The sequence below is a fragment of the Vombatus ursinus genome, unplaced genomic scaffold (assembly GCF_900497805.2).
Source record: "Vombatus ursinus unplaced genomic scaffold, bare-nosed wombat genome assembly UNPS02011767.1, whole genome shotgun sequence".
NCBI lineage: Eukaryota > Metazoa > Chordata > Mammalia > Diprotodontia > Vombatidae > Vombatus > Vombatus ursinus.
The window spans coordinates 2719611-2740461 of NW_020951545.1; positions in this window are offsets into that span (position 1 = coordinate 2719611).

The window sequence follows — 20851 nt, forward strand, 5'->3', positions numbered from 1 at the left end:
GTCTTCGTGGCCCAGATGAAGGTCTAACTTGCTCAAGGTCATAAAACTAGTTAAAGTAGATGTATAGGACCTTGGTGTTTGTGCTCATTTTATTTAATTTTTTGCTAATTTCAACCTTAGTTTTTATTCCATTGGCCTGCATATTATAAACTTTCATACCGCATATAAGCATATGTTGGTTTATAATGATTGAAAATTGATTCCATTTTCAAGCAGCAGGATGTGTATAAAGAAACTGTAGAGGTTTTTGAACATTGCCTTCCCCCACCCCAAAAAAAAACCAGAATACCTTTTGAAAACTGCTTATTGTAAAACCCTTAGTTCATAATTGATGTTGTATCTAGGATATGGGGCCTCATGTTTTTTATTCATGCATTGATTCAGTAGAATGTAACCACTTTGAGGGCAGGGAATGTTTTCCTTTTTGTTCTTATATCCCCAATATCTAACACAGTACTTTTGAACATACATAATAGGTGTTTAATAAATGTTTTTTGATTGTTGAACTAGATTCAACAAACATTGGTTAAGGGCCTATTGTGTGTAGAGTATTTGAGGAGACAACAAATTTAGATAAAACATAATTCCTACCTTCACAGAGGTTATAGCCAGTCAGGATGATAACACATAAACATCGGTAAGTATAATACCAAATACTACATGGGTATTTCCATAAAGATATGTAGAATGCAGTGTTATGAGGGGGTCTTGGAAGGTTGGTTCTAACTGGCAGGGCATACCAGATTGTATTGAGGAGGATGAATTTGAGTTTGATTTTAAAGACAGACAAGAATTCAAGAGGAAAAGAGACACATAGTCACTGGAAGCTGTACAATATAGGATGCAGAGTCTGGAGGACAAAGATAGGGCTATTTAGTGGGAATAGAAAACAGCCTAGACCTGTTGTCTAGTAGAGTACGTGAAAACAACTCATATGAGATAAGGCTGTGCCAGCAGAGTGACACCAGATTGTATATGGCTTTTAACCACAGAGGTTTTGTACTAAAGTTTTATACATTAATTAATATAATATTTTGGACAAAGGGGTGATCAAGTAACATCCTTGAGTCTCTTAGGCAGTCCTTTTATTTCTCCGCACTTGACCACCAAAGCTATTCCAGACCTTCCCTTTCCTCTTCATTCCTTCCACATTGCTCCCCATAACCCCACCTCTCCTCTTACTTTACTGAAAAAATTGAGGCCATTTGACATGAGCTCTCTTTTTTCTCCTTCTCTTTATCTCAAAACACTTCAATATCCTCTCCCACTCTCTCCTCCTTTTCTTCCAGCTTCTTCATTCTTCTTGACCTCCCTGAACTGTTAACCACCGTCTCCTTTTGAATACTCTCCACTCTCTTGTGTGTCCATGTCCTCGATACTAATCCTTATTCACCTGCTACCAGATTGCTCCTTCTCAGTCATCTGACTCAGGTAAAGTGAGGAAGTATCATAACCTCCAGATATTTCTCCAGAATTATATATTTCTGGATAGAATTTTAGAAATCATGGGAGAAAATGTTCTGCACATCTTTATTTACTTATTTTCTTGTTTACCTTATTTATTTTCCACCTCAGATACTTTCTAGTTTGTGACCCTGGGCAAGTGTTCAGCTTCACTGGACCTCAGTTTTCTCATCAGTAAAATGAGAAGGTGGAAATTAATGACCTTTAAAGTCACTTCTAGTTCTAAATTTATGATTCTTTAACTAGGCAGGAGGCTTTGATACAGTCAATAAGATCATAAGTCATTACTAATAGCATGCCAGGGGCTACTAATGCTGATCATGTCTCTTTTTGATATCAACTGTGTCCTTCGTGGATGACTTGGCCAATTTCTTTTAAGTGTCTACAAATCTCATTGAAGAGGCCCTGTAATGTGCCAAGATTCATTGTCAGCCAGTATCTCAGACGATGTTCTGTGCCTATCCAAATAAAAGAGATGCTCAAGGATGTCAAAGTCCTCTTCTAGAAGCTGATGTCTGTGGACAATGTGAAACACTATAGCCAAAGGAGTTCTATGCTCATAATGTGCCTAGAATCCTCTACCTGCTGCCAGCCAATAGGTAAAAGGCCAATGTTCCTGCTTTCAGAAAGGCACATTAATGTGCAAAGGCATGGATCTTCCCCCTTATTAAGCATACACAGACATTCTTTAACTAAATCAAATCCTCTGACTGGATGGTGAAAGGATGGACTGTTTTTGGACTGCTAAACCAGAAATGGTATGAATTCAAAAGTCACTAGTCATCTAGCCTGTTGCCTGTGGCTTTTTCCTGCCTGGCTTGTTCAAATGAGGAGGCAAGGATTAAATCCAGTGTGAGGAGAAAGGCTCAGGCCTTCACCTCTCCCTAGGACCATGTCAGGTAGCTCACAAGCATATGGCCCTGATACTCCTCTCTCTGTTGTGTCTAATCTCCTTTTAGGTGGATTATTAGAGATAGCTGTGACCTGATCTTTGAAAGGTTGGTATAGTAAGTACCAGAAGTCCAGGACCAGGAGTCAGTGCTGGGATGGCAAGAGGAATGAGCTCAGATTCTGAAGAGTGACTGGCTTGGCCTATCCCATTGGTGACAGAGATGTAGATTCACCTAGCCATTGGCTAGATGGTATTTAGAAGTGAACTTGGTGGGGCAGATATTTGGTAGCAAGTGTTTATAAGCTCGTTCTTCTTAGGTTCTGGGATGAAAGATAAGAAACTGTCTATTCTTGCTTGCTTTCTTAGTAAATATCCCTCTGCAAAAGCTGATTGTTATTAATTGGTTAAATGAAACTATGGCACCGATTACTAGTGGTTAACATATCAATTTCTGTGAATAGATCCAGTGCTTAGTACAGTACCTGGCCCATAGCAGGTGCTTAATATTGTTTATTGATTGATCTATACATAGATGTACATATATATGTATATATGTGTATATATGTATGTGGTCTATGTATAGATATGTATATATGTATGTACCTATGTGTATGTCTCTGTCTCTCTCTGTCTCTCTCTCTCTCTTTCTATATATATTATATATATATATATATATACATACACACACATATATATGGAGAGAGAGAGAGAGAGACACACACACACACACACACACACATCTTTGGCCCACCTTCTTGTGGGGCTCATGAAATCTGGTATAGGTATATGCATACATATACATGTATGTATTACAAACTTACACATGCCTGCATGCTCTTATAATTACATAAAAACATAAATTAATTTAATCCTGGTACAGTGTTTCAGTATATGAATTTTGAGTGTATAGTCCTTTGCTGCATCCTTGTCATGACTTTTTAATTAATAAATAATAAAATAGAAAACCAGTGATCATTCAATAGGATCCTTAGGGAGATCTAGTCTACTGGATTTAAAAAAATATGTATAGTTGTTTTGAACCTCATATTTGATGATATTTCTCTCTTTATTTCCATTATCACTGTCACCACTCTTGTTTTGACTCTTGTCACTTAATACCTGGGTTATGTCAATCTCCTCCTACTGAAAATGGTCTCTATGGATCCAATATTTCTTCCCTCTAGTTCATTTTATACTCTGTGGCTAGATTAATCTTTCTAAATACCCAGTCTTAATATGTTACTCCAACTCATAGCCTAGTTAATGTTACTAGTGAAACTAGGGCTAAAGGAAAGATAAAAATTAGGAAGACAGAGCTTTTGTTGAATCTCAAGAAGATCCAGCATGCTACTCTCTAGATTGCATATTTCCCCTTCATAATACCTGTGTCTACTGATTTTGGATGCATCTATTGACTTTTTAGCTGCAGCACGCTCAGTAGTCACATCTGGTACAACTTTCTCAGCAGACAGGATAAACCAGGTTAAGAGTAACCAGCAGGCCTCAAACCCATTGGCAATTTAGGGGCATGTCTACCCCAAGCATGTGAACACTCCTCCCTTTCCCCCCATTGGAATGGGCAGATGAAAACAATTTGTTTCAACAGCTGTGAAAGTGACTAAAGCAAGTGCCATGGAGAGCTTATAACTTGATTAGACATTGAAGCTGCCAAGGTCACCCACTGCATCCCGGACCATTGCCAATCATCTGGACTTTTGTCTTGCCACTGGGCTTTGATGACTGTGAAAGAGAGAATGAGGCCTATGACTCTGTGCAACTCTACCTCACTTAAATCCAATTCATAGGCAAGTTAAGACATCACCCTGTAATGTCACGGGTCCTTTTCAAAAAGAAGGACAAAAACATCTATTGACTTTCCAATTTAGAAAACTGCCCTTGGGATGAGGATATGAGGGAGAGCTCCTTGTCTTCTTCAGGTCTCAAAAGATTGTTTTGCTTTCTCCTTTGTAAATATTTTGTAAAAATTATAGTTCTTTAAATGTTCTAAAGCCCCAAACTGCATGACTGACCTGAGTGCATTTGAGAGCCACAGTCTTAGAGAACAAAATTTGCTGATTTAGCCTCATGAAACCCAAGTCAAGACAACCTGGCGGCTCTGGTGTGAGATCAGGTGGAACTTAAATGTGCAAAGATGGGCCTTTTCTAAGCAGCTTTCACCTCGAGTCAGGTCTTATTTTTTTCTCCCTAAAAGCTGAGATTTTATATTCCATTTTCTTTCTTTGAGGTGTTGTTAGAGGTTGGTTAGACTATGAATCAATAAATCAATTACTCAGTAAATATATAATAATAATAATAATTATCATTATTATTATTATTACTATGTGCCAAACACTGTGCTGGATGCTGGTATAAAGTATCAAAAGCTAAACAGTCTTTATTCCTAAGTAGCTTATAATGAAGCAGGAGTGAAAAACACATACATATATAAATACATGAAAAAAAGATACAAGGTGATTTTTGGAGAAAGGCATAACTGGAGGCATTTGAGTTGAGTCTTAAAGGAAACTAGGAATTCTCAGAGGTTTATGGGTAATGAGAGGGTGGATTCTAGGTATGTGAGACAGCCAGTATAATAATAGGCATGGAAGCAGAGGATAGACTGTTATACATACATGGATAACAGTTAATGAAGAATATTAAAAAGGTCTATCTGTATCATTGTATACCATGGTATACATGAGGTACGTGTGTGTGTGTGTGTGTGTGTGTGTGTGTGTGTGTGTGTGTTTTAGGGAATGGGATGTTTAATATTCTGAAAAAGTAGCCTGGAGCTAGGTTGTGATGGGCTTTAAATGCCAGAAGACTTTTCATGGCTAAAAGTAAGAGATGAACTTTCTTTTAAGGTATCTGACAAGGATTAAAATGGTGTTGTGGAAAAAAAAAACTACACCTAAAACAGGAGAGGGGAACCACATGTGGCCTTGAGCCCACATGTTCCCCACCCCTGACCTAGAATCAGGAACCCTGGGTTTGATTCTCAGTTCTGACCATAGATGACTTTTTCTAAGCCTCAGTTTCCTCATCTTTAAAATGGGGGAAAGCTCAGTTGCTCTACTCATCTTTTACAATATCTTTGTGATGAAACTTATTTATAAACCTTAAAGTGCCACATACATGTGAATTATCATTAAGAATGTGGGCAGAAAACAGTCAGCTTCTTAACACTTGAACATGGTGAATGGTCATAGTGTTTGTCTTCTGCCACTGAGTCACATTAGGCTCGATCTGTCTTCCACACCTTCAATTCCAGCATTTTTACTGTGAGCGTGTCTGGCGTGAAAAGTGTCCTATTTCTCACTCCCCTCTTGATTTTCTCTTTTCTCTGTTCTCTGACCCTTTCTCTCCTTGGGTCTAATAGTTTTCACCTCTGGTAAAAATTTTTTACTTAAAAAAAATGTACTTGTTAGTCCAGCATCTGAGCCTGGACTCTTGGCTGGATTTTTTGCTGGAAAGGTTCGCCATAGCAGGTGTTACAGTATTAAGTTTCCTTTCTTTTTTGTTGCCAGGGAAAAAATAGGGCTGGATTTGGAGCAATTTCTGTTGCTGAGTGAAGAAGAGATTACAAGTAGGGTTCCAAAGGCGTTTGAATGGTATCCAAATCCTTTGAATGTTAAGTAGTTATACTATAAAGGCTGGATATATGTTCAATCATTGTGATTTCCATTTCATGGATAGATTTCTTCTAGAGGGTTGTGTGTTTTGAATTGTGATGAAGCTATAGCATGCTACCTTCCTCCTCTAATTCTTACAATTCACTATTTTTACCTCCTGGTAAGTTAAAGGTTTTAGAATTAATTCTTTCCCTAGTTTAAGCTGTTAACATTTCTCAGGTGAATTAGCATGTTGAAACGTGTGTGTGATAAATATTGCACAGCAATTACCCAGATCTCTTCCCCAAATGATTCTGCCTCAAAGTTCCAGATCTATATCTTGCCAGATGGTATGGGGATCACAAATCCAGCAATCAGGAGTTCCCATATATGTAGAAATATCACAGACATAGTATGGTGTTAACAGAGTGCAAATAGTACCTTTTATACTTGAGATTTTTAGGATATTTAGTGTAGAACACTTCTGATAGCACAGAATTAATCTTTCCTTTAAACAAATGCCACCACACATCTGCCCAAACACCCTAATTGTATTCAAAAGATGAGAGGATGACATAAAAGTTGCATCTAACTGACCCCAAAGCAATTGGCTGAAAAATTTAAAAACTCAGCCACGCCAGTAGTACTATGGTCTTCATTGAACTGGCCCCTCTCTCACTGAATTGTTGGCATTACTTGTCTAAGTTGACCAGCCATTTAGGAATAGTTAACTAGTTCAGAGTAGATAAGAAAATTTAGCAAATACTTTTTAAAACAGTTGCCATGTGTAATAATACAATGCTAAGCTTTGGGGTCACACATGCAAAAATAATACAGCCATGGTCTTCAAGGAGCTTAAATTCTAGTGTGGGGGTGAGGAGGGAAACTAAAATATATCAGCCAGGTTGGTACCAAGATAAGCTTCTTTAGTTTTCTTGACTATACAAAAGCAGAGGAGAGGTTTATTTTTTTTGTTTTGTTTTGCTTTTGGTTTTGGTTTTTTGTACAGATAAAGTCAAGGAGGTCAGGGCTACTTTTGTTCCACAATAGGAATCAAAGGAAGCAACTGCTGAAGTCAACTGGAAATTCAACTCCTAAGCAAATTTATTATGTAGAAAGTGAGAGGGGAAGGAGGTGCAAGCTTCTTTAACTTAATCATATGACTCGTAACATCCAGAACAGGTTCATTGGCAAAGCATTAAAATTCAGTGTCTGAATTTCAGAGAGAAACAAATGGCACATTATGCAAGAGTTTCCATAGAGATGTCCCATCCATCTCGGTATAAGAGGATTTCTTTCTCAGAGGGTTTGGGAGTTCAGTAATGACGCACATGCTTGGGCTCTATTCCTTAGGCCCTGCTTAACCTGAGGGAGAGCGCTATGTGTCTTTTTCCTTTCTCATCAATATTTCTGATGCTTTCCTTGATGATGAGAGAACAGAGGTCTTTCATGCTATTGCTACCATGCCTCTTTAGTTTTTTACTTAGAGTACCAATGGAAATGTAGGAAAACGAAAATGCCATCCTCTTGAGCACCAGCCATAAAATAAGAATAAGACTTTGATCTCCATTGAGCTAGGACACATGTGGGGTGAATTCCCTCTAGGTGCCCATCTCAGAGTCATTCTTTAATTGCCTTGCCTCACAACTCGAGTCAAGTGTCTTTAATAAGCCATGAGCACTGACTTTAAAGGACCTTAACAGGAAGAGCCCCAGAGGAAAGACAAACTTTTCCACCAGCCTTTCCATTGTGAATTAGGAACTAGTGTTCCATCCTTCCATTCTTAAAACTCGCAGGGAGGTACAAGCAGTGATGCTGACAGTGTGTATTTGCAGATGTCACCATATGGGTCTGGAAAAACTAGTTGCACTGATGATTCCCTGCACATGTAGGAGACAGTTTGCATTGTTGGCATCGTCCCTGCACAGAAACAAGCACAGCTTAGCAAAGTGGAGCAGATGGCCCTAGATCTGGTGCCAGGGAAGCAGTGAATTAAAGGTTATACCCACCAGGTTTGATGCGGTGCCAGTTTGAATTGGTACAGAAGCTTCGGCCCACCTGCTTATTGGCCTCATGACATCTGGCATCTTTTTATTTTTATTTTTTTTATTTTTGGACTGAACTGAATGCAGCAAGGGAAAAAAAATCCTGTCATTTTAAAAGCTGGTTACAAGTCAGTGGCTTTAAAAATTCCAACAAAAAAGAACCCCAGGCCAACCATGTTAATGTTTTTGATTAATGATTCTGCTGCAACTTTGGGGGCCGGGGATTATAGAGTAGTATGTGGAGTCGGATCCCCATTTATAGTAACACTTAATGGAGGGAGTGGACTTCTGAAAAGACCAGAAAGGAAAAAGAAAAAAGATTGTGAGGAATTTGTAAATATCCACAGTAAAAGAAAGCTATTATCAGCTCCGTCCTGGGTGGTGTCATTAGTACTGAAGGAAGAAAAGCAGCTTGTTTGTATTTACCCTAATGGCTTTTCACACAGTAATTATTAAAAACCGTTGCAGCACTCACTGCACATGCAAGGTGCCCTCTCTGAACAGTTTTTCTCAGCTCAAATCGTGTGAGGTTTTCCCTTGCAGGATTGCACGTATAGTACTTTTTTACTTCAGATCTGGGCCTCACTTCCTCTGTACACATTTCCAAACTGTATACACAAATAAACATCATATCCAGCCCCATGGTAGCAGTGTGTGCAGATGACGGAAACCTGTTTACATGCATCTTCCATTTGGGATTTGAGTCCCTCTTCCCTTGGTGTGAAATGAAAGTATTTAGCTGAATTACACTCCAGAGATGACTAGCTCCCTAACTAAGCCATCCCTCTGATTCAAAGTTGGTAAGGCCTAGCTCAAAGTCATCAACAATTTATTGATTTTGACTTCTATAATTAAAAAAGCACACCAGGTAGCTATAAATGTATTAATTAGCAAGAGATCAGTAAAGGTAGATTAATCAAATATCTAAATTATAGATAAGACTTGCACTCATGCTGCAAAACTTAATGTCCTTTATATTTTGGAATTGTGAAATTGATTTTTTTCTTAAGCTTTGAATTTTCTTCTTTCAATTTTTAGAAACTATAATTATCAAGTCCTGCCAGCAGAAGACTCATTGTGACAGGATATAGAATTCCCTCTTTTTAGAAAGAGTCTAAGAAAGTAAGGCAAGAGTAGGTAGTTTAACAAAGTAAATAGGAGTTAGTTCTGGTTGATTTCAAAGGCAGGAGAGAGAAGGAGTGGGAATAGGAAAGGTTCCTTTCTGCCTGAACAACCAGAAGAGATGTGGCTTTTTAAGAAGACAGTTCAGACCTTTTAGAAGAAGTACTGCAGAGGCAGGTTAGTACAGTGGAAAGTGAGCTGAATGTACATTCAGATAATTTGGGTTTATGACTCCCATCAAGTAACTGTGTGACCCTGGATGTCAACTGGTCTCACTTTGTTCATTTATTAAATGAGGGGATTGGACAAGATGCCCACTAAGATCTCTCCCAGCTCTAAATTTGCGATTCTATCCTAATCTACCCTACTCCTTCCTCTCTATGGAGAGACTTAAAGAGTCAAGAGATAGTGAAATGTTTCTAGCTCCAGAAATAAATAAAATCTGGGAAATCCAGAATGCACTCTTTTCCGAACTTAGGAATAGCTCAAAGACAAACAGCATCACCTAGTTAGCACCCTCTCTGGACCTCATGGTCAAAGCACAGGAATTAATCATGTAAAGTAGGAGCAATCAATATTTAGTTAAGAAACAGTGTCCAAGATATCACAAACATAACTACTATCTATTCTCTTTTAGCTCTTTCCTGCATATTGTAATGACCCACAATGCATTAAAAGTCCTCTATTGTCATATTAGAAAAAAATGTCTGCTCTTCTTCATCTTCAGCACCATGGGGAGGAAAAGGTAAGTAACTCTCTTTGCCAATACAGGTTGACGCTTTTTCTGTAGCTTGTTGTCCTCAAGTTGCCTAAGGTTAAGGACTCAGGCCAGTATAGATATGTCAGAGATCAGACATTAGGCTAGGTGCTCCTAGTTCTGAAGTCAGCTCTCTATTTCTAGTCCTCTTCAGTTAGTTATTATTATTATTACTAAAATATTAACTGGGCCCTCATTATGATGTTCACATCAATTACCATCATACTTCCCCTCTCCCCTAAGGAAAAATCATGCTAATGCTCTCTGCCTCAGCCTCCAAAGAAAGATTTGAAAGAGAAAAAGAGGGGGGGAGAGAGAGACAGAGAGCAAGAGAAGGGGGGGGGGGGAACGGTGGCTTTTTTAATGTATATTTCTTCTAAGAGCTAAACTGGTACAGACCAATATGTTGATATCAAGTTCCTTAAATTCATCTTAATTGTTAAGAAAAAAAAAATCAACCCCCACATTGCCTTGATCTAATTTAAATCCATATAGTGTGTATCATCATGTATTTTCATAATGAAATAAAGAAATGAATGCCTAATCATATCCACACCAATGAGCTTCACTAATACCAGAATTATTTAGTGTTCTCTTTTTCAGATAACTCACTCATTTATATTTGATACTTTTTCATAAGTCTATTCACCTAGAATTCCTTTCAATAGCTTCTAAGGTGCCCTCTATAATATTGTTCCTTCATTATTATTATCATCCAAAGACATCTTAGTGTTGTCAGAGTCAAAGGTTATATATTATTCAGGGTTTTCATAAATAATTCTTGTCCTCAACCTGGTACTAAATTGCTACCTTGGCTTTCATTGTGGTGGTGAAGCTTGGTTTCAAAACAATCCATTTTCCCTGGTGAACTAGATATACAAAATGCAAGGCAAGAGAAGAAAATTGTCTTTTCTACAGGGTTGATTGGGTGAAGAAATCACATACCTGAAAACTGACTTTTTTGGAAAAGGCAATAGAAGACAAGGTCCTAGATCAAAGATCATACCTGGAAGGGACCTCAAAATCCATCCAGTCCAACACCAACTTGTTATCGATGAGGAAGTAGAGGACTAAAGAGATATAGTGACTTGCCCAAGGACACACAGATAGGAAATGTGAGAGGTGGGATTTTACTTTATGTCCTCGGAACAAATAGCCATGCTATTTCTACTATACCACAGTTGGGCTAAGAGCAGATAAGTAGATAGAAATTTCAAGTTGATTTTGGGAACATGAGAAAGTAGCAACATTTACCATTTGAGTGGCAACGTGACATTAAATACTATGCAGAACATAATGTGATGCACTCCCTTTCCAATATATTGATGAATAAATTTATGTTGACAGATTGACTGAGCAGAAATATGGGTAAAAGATGGGCAAGGTCTCTGAACGCAAGAGTATGAAACTATGAGAACTTAGCCACTGCTAAACTGCTATATGAGCTCTGATTATTCTACCTCAATTCTGAAGTGCTTTTAACAGTTATTTATAAAAGATTAAAGCTGGACACTGAACTATAGCACAGAACACAAATGTTCATTCTAGCCAAGATCTCTATAAATTGCGTGATTATGTTTCAACACTAGGGTATGCTTTTTAGCATGTTGACACTGATACTGGACCAAATGTGTCTCTAATTTTCCTTGACAGTGAGGTCTATGAAATCCATAAGGTTATTCAAGCCCATGAAAGGCTAGTCAGGACTTTTCTCTGTAAATCATAGGGCCTCCCCCAGAGAATCTCCTAGTCTAGACAATTTGTTCAGGAGAAAGCTTTTTCAGAAGTAGGTCTTATTTAGCTCACTAATTTTCCCCCCCTACAACTGAGTCTTTCTATTTCTTCCAGGCTGCAAATGCAGGAGCTACTCAATGTCAGTCCCATTCTGATTGACATTTAACCTGCTCTATTTCCAGAACTGGACCAGTGCTGGTTCATCTCTCTTTATACAGCCTGGTGTATCCCTTTTCCCCCACTTTCCCGAGGGCTCACCATATTCATAGCAAACTTAGTCAGAACACCCATTGACCCGGCCCACTACAGCTTAGAGCTCCAAAGCTCAAGAGATCTGACAGTTAGGCCACTATTACTTTACTGGCTTTCAACAAAAAACCAATTCAACCAATATTTTAAGCACCTATTCTGTGCTAGGTTCTGGGGATATAAAGTCAAAATTGAGATAGTCTCTGCTCTCTGTGAAACTTACAGAATGTTCTCCTGGGGAGCTATAACATTAGACTGAGAGCTGAAAGTCCCTTAAGGTCCATATAGTCCAACATTCTCATTTTACTCATAAAGAAACTGAGACTCAGAGAGGTTAAGTGACTTACCTAAGGTGATAGAGGGAGTAAGTTGCAAAGCTTTGATTGGAGGTTCATGATTTGAACTCAGATCTGGGAGAGTTAAGGGAAGAAGTCTCTTCCTAGAGCAGTCTTTCAATTGAGCCTTGAAGAAATATAATGATTTTTTGAAGTAGGGATAAAACAGGATTTACATGCCAGGCCTGAGGAATACTTTATGAAAATATGCAATGATATTATGGAATATTCAGGATTCGGAATGGAGACTAATTTGGTTTAGCAGAAATGTAGAATTTTGTGCCAGGAAATAAAATAAACTTAGATTGCAATGGTAACCGAAGATAGATTAGAGAAGACCTTAAATGACTATTCCCATTGTATTTCAATCTGATTTTCCCTTCTGATAGAGATGGTAATCCATTTTAGTTATTAATAGTTTGTATTGATTTTGTGTGTTTATGACCAAAGGTCCAAGATGGGTGCTTTTAAATATAAATCTAGAAAAATCAATAATTCTTTTTTCAAGCATCAAGGCTTAATCCCCAAAGTCTTAATTTGCATGGATTTTTGACTGACAAGGATGACATTGATATACTTGTGGATTAAGTTCGGCCAATGAAAGAACATCCTTCTCTTTTTCTGCACTTAGCATCATCATCCAATAATGTTTATTTGGTTTCTACGATAAGTTACCCTTGCACAGTAGAATACTACATACACAGAAAGACATTGTACCAGCTCAGATGGAACTAGTGACAAAAGATACAGGATTTCAGACCTGAAAGGGATCTTAAAGGTCATTTTATGTAATCTCTCACTTTACAAATAAGGAAACAGGGGTCTATAGAGATTTACACTTGCCCGAGTAACAGTACCAGATGTTGTAACATCTAGTTCTTCACTATGTCTGCCATGTGGTCTTAAACCAATAGTTTCAAGCCACTGTTTTTTTGGTTTTTTGTTTGTTTGTTTTAGCTTAAATGGAAACATTGTAGTAGGGAAATTCTGGGAAGTAAAATTTTATTGAAATGTGATGATGAAGATTTCTATCAAGCTGTACCTCTCTTTTCTTCTCCCACAAATGTTATTTATCATTATGCCTTTGAAGGTAAAAAGTAAATAGTAAAGTGTCAAAAAGGTTTTAAAGGTGGATGTTACGTTAGAGATCATCTATTCCAACAACCTCTTTATAGAAAAGGTGACCGAAGCTTACAGAGATGAAGTGACTTCTCTATGGTTACATAGGGAGTAAATAATTGACCTGGGACCTGAATCCAGGTTTTCTGACTCCAAGTTGAGTGTGGTTTTCCCTATGTCACATTCGAGAAGATCTGTGTAAAGTCATGGGAGTTTTTTCTTGAAAGTCCTCTATAATCTTTTCTCCTTTTTTAAGTCAATCTCTCTCCCTCATAAGGTGCTTACCTACTCTCTAACTCTCCCTACTCCTGTCACATTAAAACTGGGAAGAAACTGCTATCAGATTTCTCTCCTTACTTGTTGGTGGGCTGATTTTAGTTTAGTGTGAATAAATTTCAGTGAGAGGGTCATAACTTTAGAGCCCAACGGATCTTAGAGGTCCAACCTACTGGTTTTATAAATGACAAAACAGGCCAAGAGAGATTAAATGACATGTTTAAGATCACAAGGGATATTTAGTGGCAGAGCAAGGATTGAGGTCATGGGACTCCCGGCAGTCTTTGCATTGTCCCTTGCTGCCTTTGTGCTAATGAGTCACAACCTGAAGTTTTGCATTTTGAGTTATGTCTTTCTAATTTCAGAAAAGAAGACTTTGTAGCCTATAACAACAATATGAAGCATCAGTAAACAGATGGGGAGATTTTTCTGTGACCTGCCTGAGGGCTTAAAAAAAGTCTTATTGATGCCTCCTGTTTTTATATTACATTACTTTCCCAATTTGCCACCCTTCGCCATAGCAGCCAACCTTCCCTCAGAACACAGGGGGGAATAGTAGTTAAACAAAATCAGCTGACATTTAGCCTATGTCTGACAACATTTGCAATGTTCTTCATCTGCAGCCCCACACCTCTTTACTTAGAAGAGAGAAGGATCTTTCACTGTCTATTTCCTGGGCCGTAATTGTCATTACAATTAATCAGGCTTCAGCTACCTTTTAGAATCTTTTAATTTATACTATTCTAGTCATCATGTGTATTGTTCTTTAGTTCTGCTTAATTCACTTAGTATCAGATCTTTGATCATGTCATTTTAAATTGTTTGCCAGAATAATTGAACCAATTCACAGCTCCACCAATAGGGTATTAATGTGTTTATCTTCCTCAATCTCTTCAGCACTGGCTAGTTCTACTTCTTTTGGTCATCTTTGTCAATTTGATGGATATAAGGTAAAAATTTGGAATCATTTAATCTGTATTTCTCTTATTATATGGAGCATTTTTTTTCATAAAGTTGTTGATAGTATGTAATTTTTTACAAACCTGAAGGTCATGTGACCCACTTATCTAGTGGGCTAAGGATTTTTGGTTTTATATGTTTGTCAATTTTCTAAATATCTTGAACACAAGTCTTTTATCTGAGATATTTGATATAAAGTTTTTCCCACTCTGAAATTCCTCTTTTTGTTTTAGCTCTGTTGATTTTATTCATTCAAAGGTTTTTTTCTTAAGTTTTATGTTGGTGAAATTGTCTGATTTATCTTTTATGAAGTCTTTTATCTCTTATTTCGTTAAGGATTTTTTCCCCTGAGCTATAATTATGAAAATTATGTCCTTTTTTTCATTGATTTTTTAAATGATAAAACCTCACAAATTCCTACTACAAAATCCTTTCATGGCATGGCCAGAACCTCAGGTTCTCAAGGGTATTCCAGTGCATCCAGAATTCTGATAGATTCTACTAGAAAGGCTTTAAGTACAGTCCTGCTATTAGACTGTCTATTTTATTCCTTATTAACCTAGCTAACTACAAAGAGGCACATAACCAGGGAGTTGGTTACTTATTGTTATGACATTGCTATTATTGTTGCTTTTATTTGAGACAAGACAACATATAAAATAAAAGTTTTTAAAAGACTTTCAATGCTATGTGGTTTTCTTTTGCTTCTGCAGTGATGATGGCAGAATGATGGGAAAGCAGACAAAGAGTGTTAAGAATCAAACAATTTTTAGACTGTCAATAAACTTTAATCTGACTATTGGTACTCTACATGTAAAATATTTGCCCAGTGATCAATGATTGGACACATTGCAAGAGCAGCTGGATCACATCAGTCTTGATATCCTTGGTGTAAATTAAACCAGAACAATAAAGTTATAGAGAAATAGGACTGTTCATAGAAAACAAAGGAAATGATGGAATTTGTTTTGTTGTACACTCAAAGGCAACAAATATTATTTCACAGGGTATTTGGTCATTGCATATTGTAATAATAATGCTAAGTATTTGCAAAAAGACCGCCATGAAAATCATTTCAGCTTTTGTGCAAATTATCAGGTGCTAAGGATGAAGTGATGTAGAAATTTAATGAAAGATATAATATAGCACATACTTCAAAGTCCTATGGCACCCTCCTTATTTGTTGATATTGATTAAACAATGCTCCACCTCATCATGAGTTGGAGAGAGCTTGGTAGAGAAGAGACCTTGATCTTCTGGCTTCCACTTTCAAGAAAGAAAATAAGTGGTTCTACTGTGGTGACAAGGTGTATCAAGGCACAAACTTCGAAGAGGACAACAATATCAAAATGGATTCATTCTGTTTTTGATACTGTTGTGTCAAAATGGTATCATTTTTGATATTGTTTTGATACTATTGTGTCAAAGGGATACAACAGTATCAAAAGCAATTATCAAAAAGCCACAAAAAATGTAATTTGGTTTCAGGCCCCAAAACAACTCCTGGAAGAGCTATAAAATCATTTTTAAAAGCAAATTTGAGAAGTATTAGAAAAATTGGGGAAAGAACTGAGAGTAATACAAGAAAATCATGAAAACGAGTCAATAGCATGGGAAAAGATATACAAAAATTGACCAAAGAAAGTTACTCCCTAAAAATAAAATTGGCCAAATGGAAAAGGAAGTACAAATGATCATTGAAGAAAATTAATCCTTAAAAATTAAAATTGGGGAATGGGAAGCTAAAAACTCCATGAGACATCAAGCTACAATAAAAACAAAATTAAAAAAATTTAAAATATAAGAAATGTGAAATTCCTCATTGAAAAAAATAACTCATCTAGAAAATAGAACCAGGAAAGATAATTTAAGAATTATTCGAAAACCTGAAAACCTGGACAACATTTTTCAAGAAATTATCAAGGGAAACTGCCTTCACATACTAGAATCTGGGGGCAAAATAGAAATTGAAAGAATTTACTGATTGCCACCTTAAAGAGATCCCAAAATGAAAACTCCCAGGTATATCACAGCCAAATTCCAGAGCTCACAGATCAAGGTGAAATTATTGCAAGGATCCAAAAAGAAACAATTCAGCTATCATAGAACTGCAGTCAAGATTACACTGCATTTAGCAGCTTCCACTGCAGTTTCATGTGTAATCATCTTTTATTGTACTATGTCATGGAAAAGGTTATTTTAGTCCATAAAATAACCATTAAATTAAAGTAAAAAAATAAGTAGTTTCATATACTTTAGGTCCCTGAAGGGAGAGGAACATTTTAGGAAGAAGCCATTTTAAAAAATAACAGATAATCCCATTTATTGGTGTCTTTAAAAATTTTAAATTCTTTTTTTTTTTTTTTTTTTTGGTGAGGCAGTTGGAGTTAATTGGCTTGCCTAGGGTCACACAGCTAGTAAATGTCATGTGTCTGAGGCCAGATTTGAACTCAAGTCCTCCTGACTCCAGGGCTGGTGCTCTATCCACTGCACCATCTGGCTGCCCCCAGAATTTTTTTTAAATAAATAAAATGAGAATAGCAGGGAAGAAAATACTTGAAAATGAAATGAATGCTAAGGAAGAAAGAATTGAAAAAAGAATAAACAGCTTGACAGAAGAGGTATAAAATCTTGCCCAGGCAACAAACTCCCTGAAAATGAACATGAACCAAATAGAAAGCAATGACTCCATGTGAAAACAAGAAATATCAAAATGAAGTCAAAAGATTGGGAAAAATATGAACTCCAGTGTGGAAATTTGCTTTTGCTTGATTATAAATGTTTGTAACTAGAGTTTTATTTTTCTTTCTCAATTGGAGTACAATGGTTGTGAAGTAAGAAAAGACAAATTTTTACAGCTTGAAAATAATACAATTTGAAAAAAAGAGAGAGAGGTGGTTGCCAAAGGCAATGCTGGATTAGAATATAAAAATCATTTTTTAAATCTAAAGAAGATGCATGAGGCATAATTATGAATAGTAGCATCTTATAAATTAAGGTGAAGCAGTGGACTATAAACCAATTTAAAGTAAGCTTGGTAAGGTACCCAACTAAGAAAAGCCTTCTCAGTGACACTGAGATATGAAAACGGAAGGACTACAAATGGAAGAGAACAGTGAGGATTTGTAAAAATCATTACATAATTTTTTCCCCATAAAAAATAAGGACAGTGGAACCATCACATTTGGTCCTTAACGCTATAATCCTGTATGTGCTTATAAGTAATGTAGAAATACTATGTCAGAGAACAAGGATAAGTAAAGCAGCCTCATTCTACTAAGTGTACCTTGAGGAGACTTGTGCTAGAAGTGATACAATTGTGATATCAAGGCACCTGAGGGGAAAGGGAAGTAGGATTTCCAAGGTGTAGAGGAAAAAAAAAAAAACATGGACTTCTTAATTTTGCAACATTGTAACAAAGAGAAAACAGATAACAAATCAATCAACTAGAATTTATTAAACACCAACTATGTGCCAGGCAATGTGCTAGGAATTGGAGACAAAGAAACAAAGAATGGAAGAATCCCAACTCTAAAGGAACTAAAGAGGGAGTAAAAAAGTACATATAAAATATATATAATAGAAATATAGTTAATGAATGAAAATATATAAATTGTATATCAACTCTCCCATCTGCAGAAAAACTTTGAGAGATATCTAACCACAAATTGATGATACTCTTTTAGTTATTTTTATTCATTAAATATTTCCCAATTACACATAAATTTAAAAAAAATTTGGGTACAAATTCTCTTTTTTCCCTCCTCACCCTCCCCTCTTTTTAAGAAGACAAACAATTTAACATTGATTATACATGTGAAATCATGCAAAACATATTCAACATTAGTTATATTGTGAAGGAAAACAAAATGATAAAAAATGTAAAAATTTTTAAAAAGTATGCTTCACTCTGAATTCAGAGTTCATCAGATATCTCTCTGGAGGAGAATAGCATCTTTGATCAGAGGACCCTGGAATTGTCTAATCAGAGTAACTAAGTCTTTCACAGTTGAACATCCTTACGATATTGCTGTTACTGTGTACAGTGTTCTCCTGGTTCTCCTCACTTCACTTGCACAAGTTTATATAAGTCTTTCTAGGTTTTTCTGAAATCATCCTGCTTGTCATTTCTTACAGTACAATAATATTCCATTATAATCATATACCACAGCTTGTTTAGCCATTCCCCAATTGATGGGCGTCCCTTTGATTTCTAATTCCTAGCCACCACAAAACGAGCTACTATAAATATTTTTGTACAAATAGGTCCTTTTCCATTTTTTTTGGATGTCTTTGGGATATAGACCTAGAAGTGGTATTGCTGGATCAAAGGGTATGGACAGTTTTATGGCCCTTTGGGTATAGTTCCAAATTGCTCACCAGAATGGTTGAATCAGTTCACAACTTCATCAACAAAGCATTAGAGTTCCAATTTTGTCATATCTTCTCCAACATTTACATTTTACTTTTTTTTGACATATTAGTCAATCTGGTATGAGGTGGTACCTCAGAGTTGTTTTAATTTGCGTTTCTTGGATGAATGGTGATTTAGAGCAATTTTCATATGACTTTAGATAGTTTTGATTTCTTTGTCTGAAAACTGCTTCTTCATATCCTTTGACCATTTATCAATTGGGGAATGACTTATGTTCTTATAAATTTGACTCAGTTCTCCATATATATTTGAGAAATGAGGCCTTTATCAGAGATATTTATTGCAAAAAATATTTCCCAGTTTTCTGCTTTCCTTATTATTTTGGTTGCATTGGTTTTGTTTGTGCAAAAACTTTTTAATTTTATGTAATCAAAATTATCTATTTTACGTTTTGTAATGCTCTTCTATCTCTTGCTGGTGGACTTGGTTGGTAATATATAGAAATGCTAATGATTTATGTGGGTTTCTTTTGTATCTTGCAACTTTGCTGAAATTGTTAATTTCAAGTAGCTTTTTAGTTGATTCTCTAGGATTTTCTAAGTATAAGATCATATCATCTGCAAAGAGTGATAGTTTTATTTCCTCACTGCCTATTCTAATTCCTTCCAATTCTTTTTCTTCTCTTATGGCTATAGTTAACATTTCTAGTACAATATTAAATAATAGAGATGATAATGGGCAACCTTGCTTCACCCCTGATTGTATTGGGAAGACTTCTAGCTTATCCCTGTTATAGATAATGCTTGCTGATGGTTTTAGATAAATATTACTTATTATTTTAAGGTGAGTTCCATTTATTCCTATGCTCTCTAGGGTTTTTAATAGGAATGGGTGCTGTATTTTGTCACAGGCTTTTTCTGCATCTGTTGAGATATTCATATAATTTCTGTCGGTTTTGCTATTTATATTGTCAATTATGCTAGTAGTTCCTAGTATTGAACCAGTCCCATATTCCTGGCATAAATCCCACCTCATCATAGTGGGTGATCCTTTTGATACATTGCTGTAATCTCTTTGCTAGTATTGTTAGATAAATAGATAGATAGATAGATAGACAGATTTCTATATCCAACTGAGTGTATATGTTCTCTTTTTGAGCCAATTTTGATGAGAATAAGGTTTAAGCTTTACTTGCCAACCCAACCCCCATCTTCCCCTCCATTATAATAGCTATTTCATGCCTTTTTTATATGTGATAATTTACCCCATTCAATACCCCCTTTCCTTCTTCCTGCGCAATTTTCTTTCTCACCCTTTTATTTTGTTTTTTTAAGGTATCATCCTAGCATAGTCACCTTGTATCTACGTCTTCTATCTACATATACTCCTTCTAATTGCTGTTATAGTAATAAAGTTGTTGAGAGTTACAAATATTATCTTGTCATGTAGAAATATAAAGAGTTTATCCTTATTAAATTTCTTATGTTTTCTCTTTCCTGTTTCTTGAGGTCAATTTTTTTTTTATTCAACTCTGGTCTTTTAATTAGAAATGCTTGAAAGTTCACTATTTTGCAAATGCCCATTCCCCCTCCCCCCCCAGAAAGATTATATTCAATTTTACTGGGTAGGTGATTCTTGTTTGTAATACTAAGTCCTTTGCCTTCCATTATATCATATTCTAAGCCCTCCACTTCTTTAATGTGGAAGCTGCAAAATCCTGTGTAATCCTGACTGTAGCTCCATAATATTTGAATTGTTTCTTTTTTACTCCTTGTAATGCTTTCTCCTTGATCTGTGAGCCTTGGAATTTTGCTATGATCCTGGGAGTTTTCATTTTGGGATGTCTTTCAGGTGGTGATGAGTAGATTCTTTCAATTTCTATTTTGGTCTCTGGTTCAATACATACAAACAC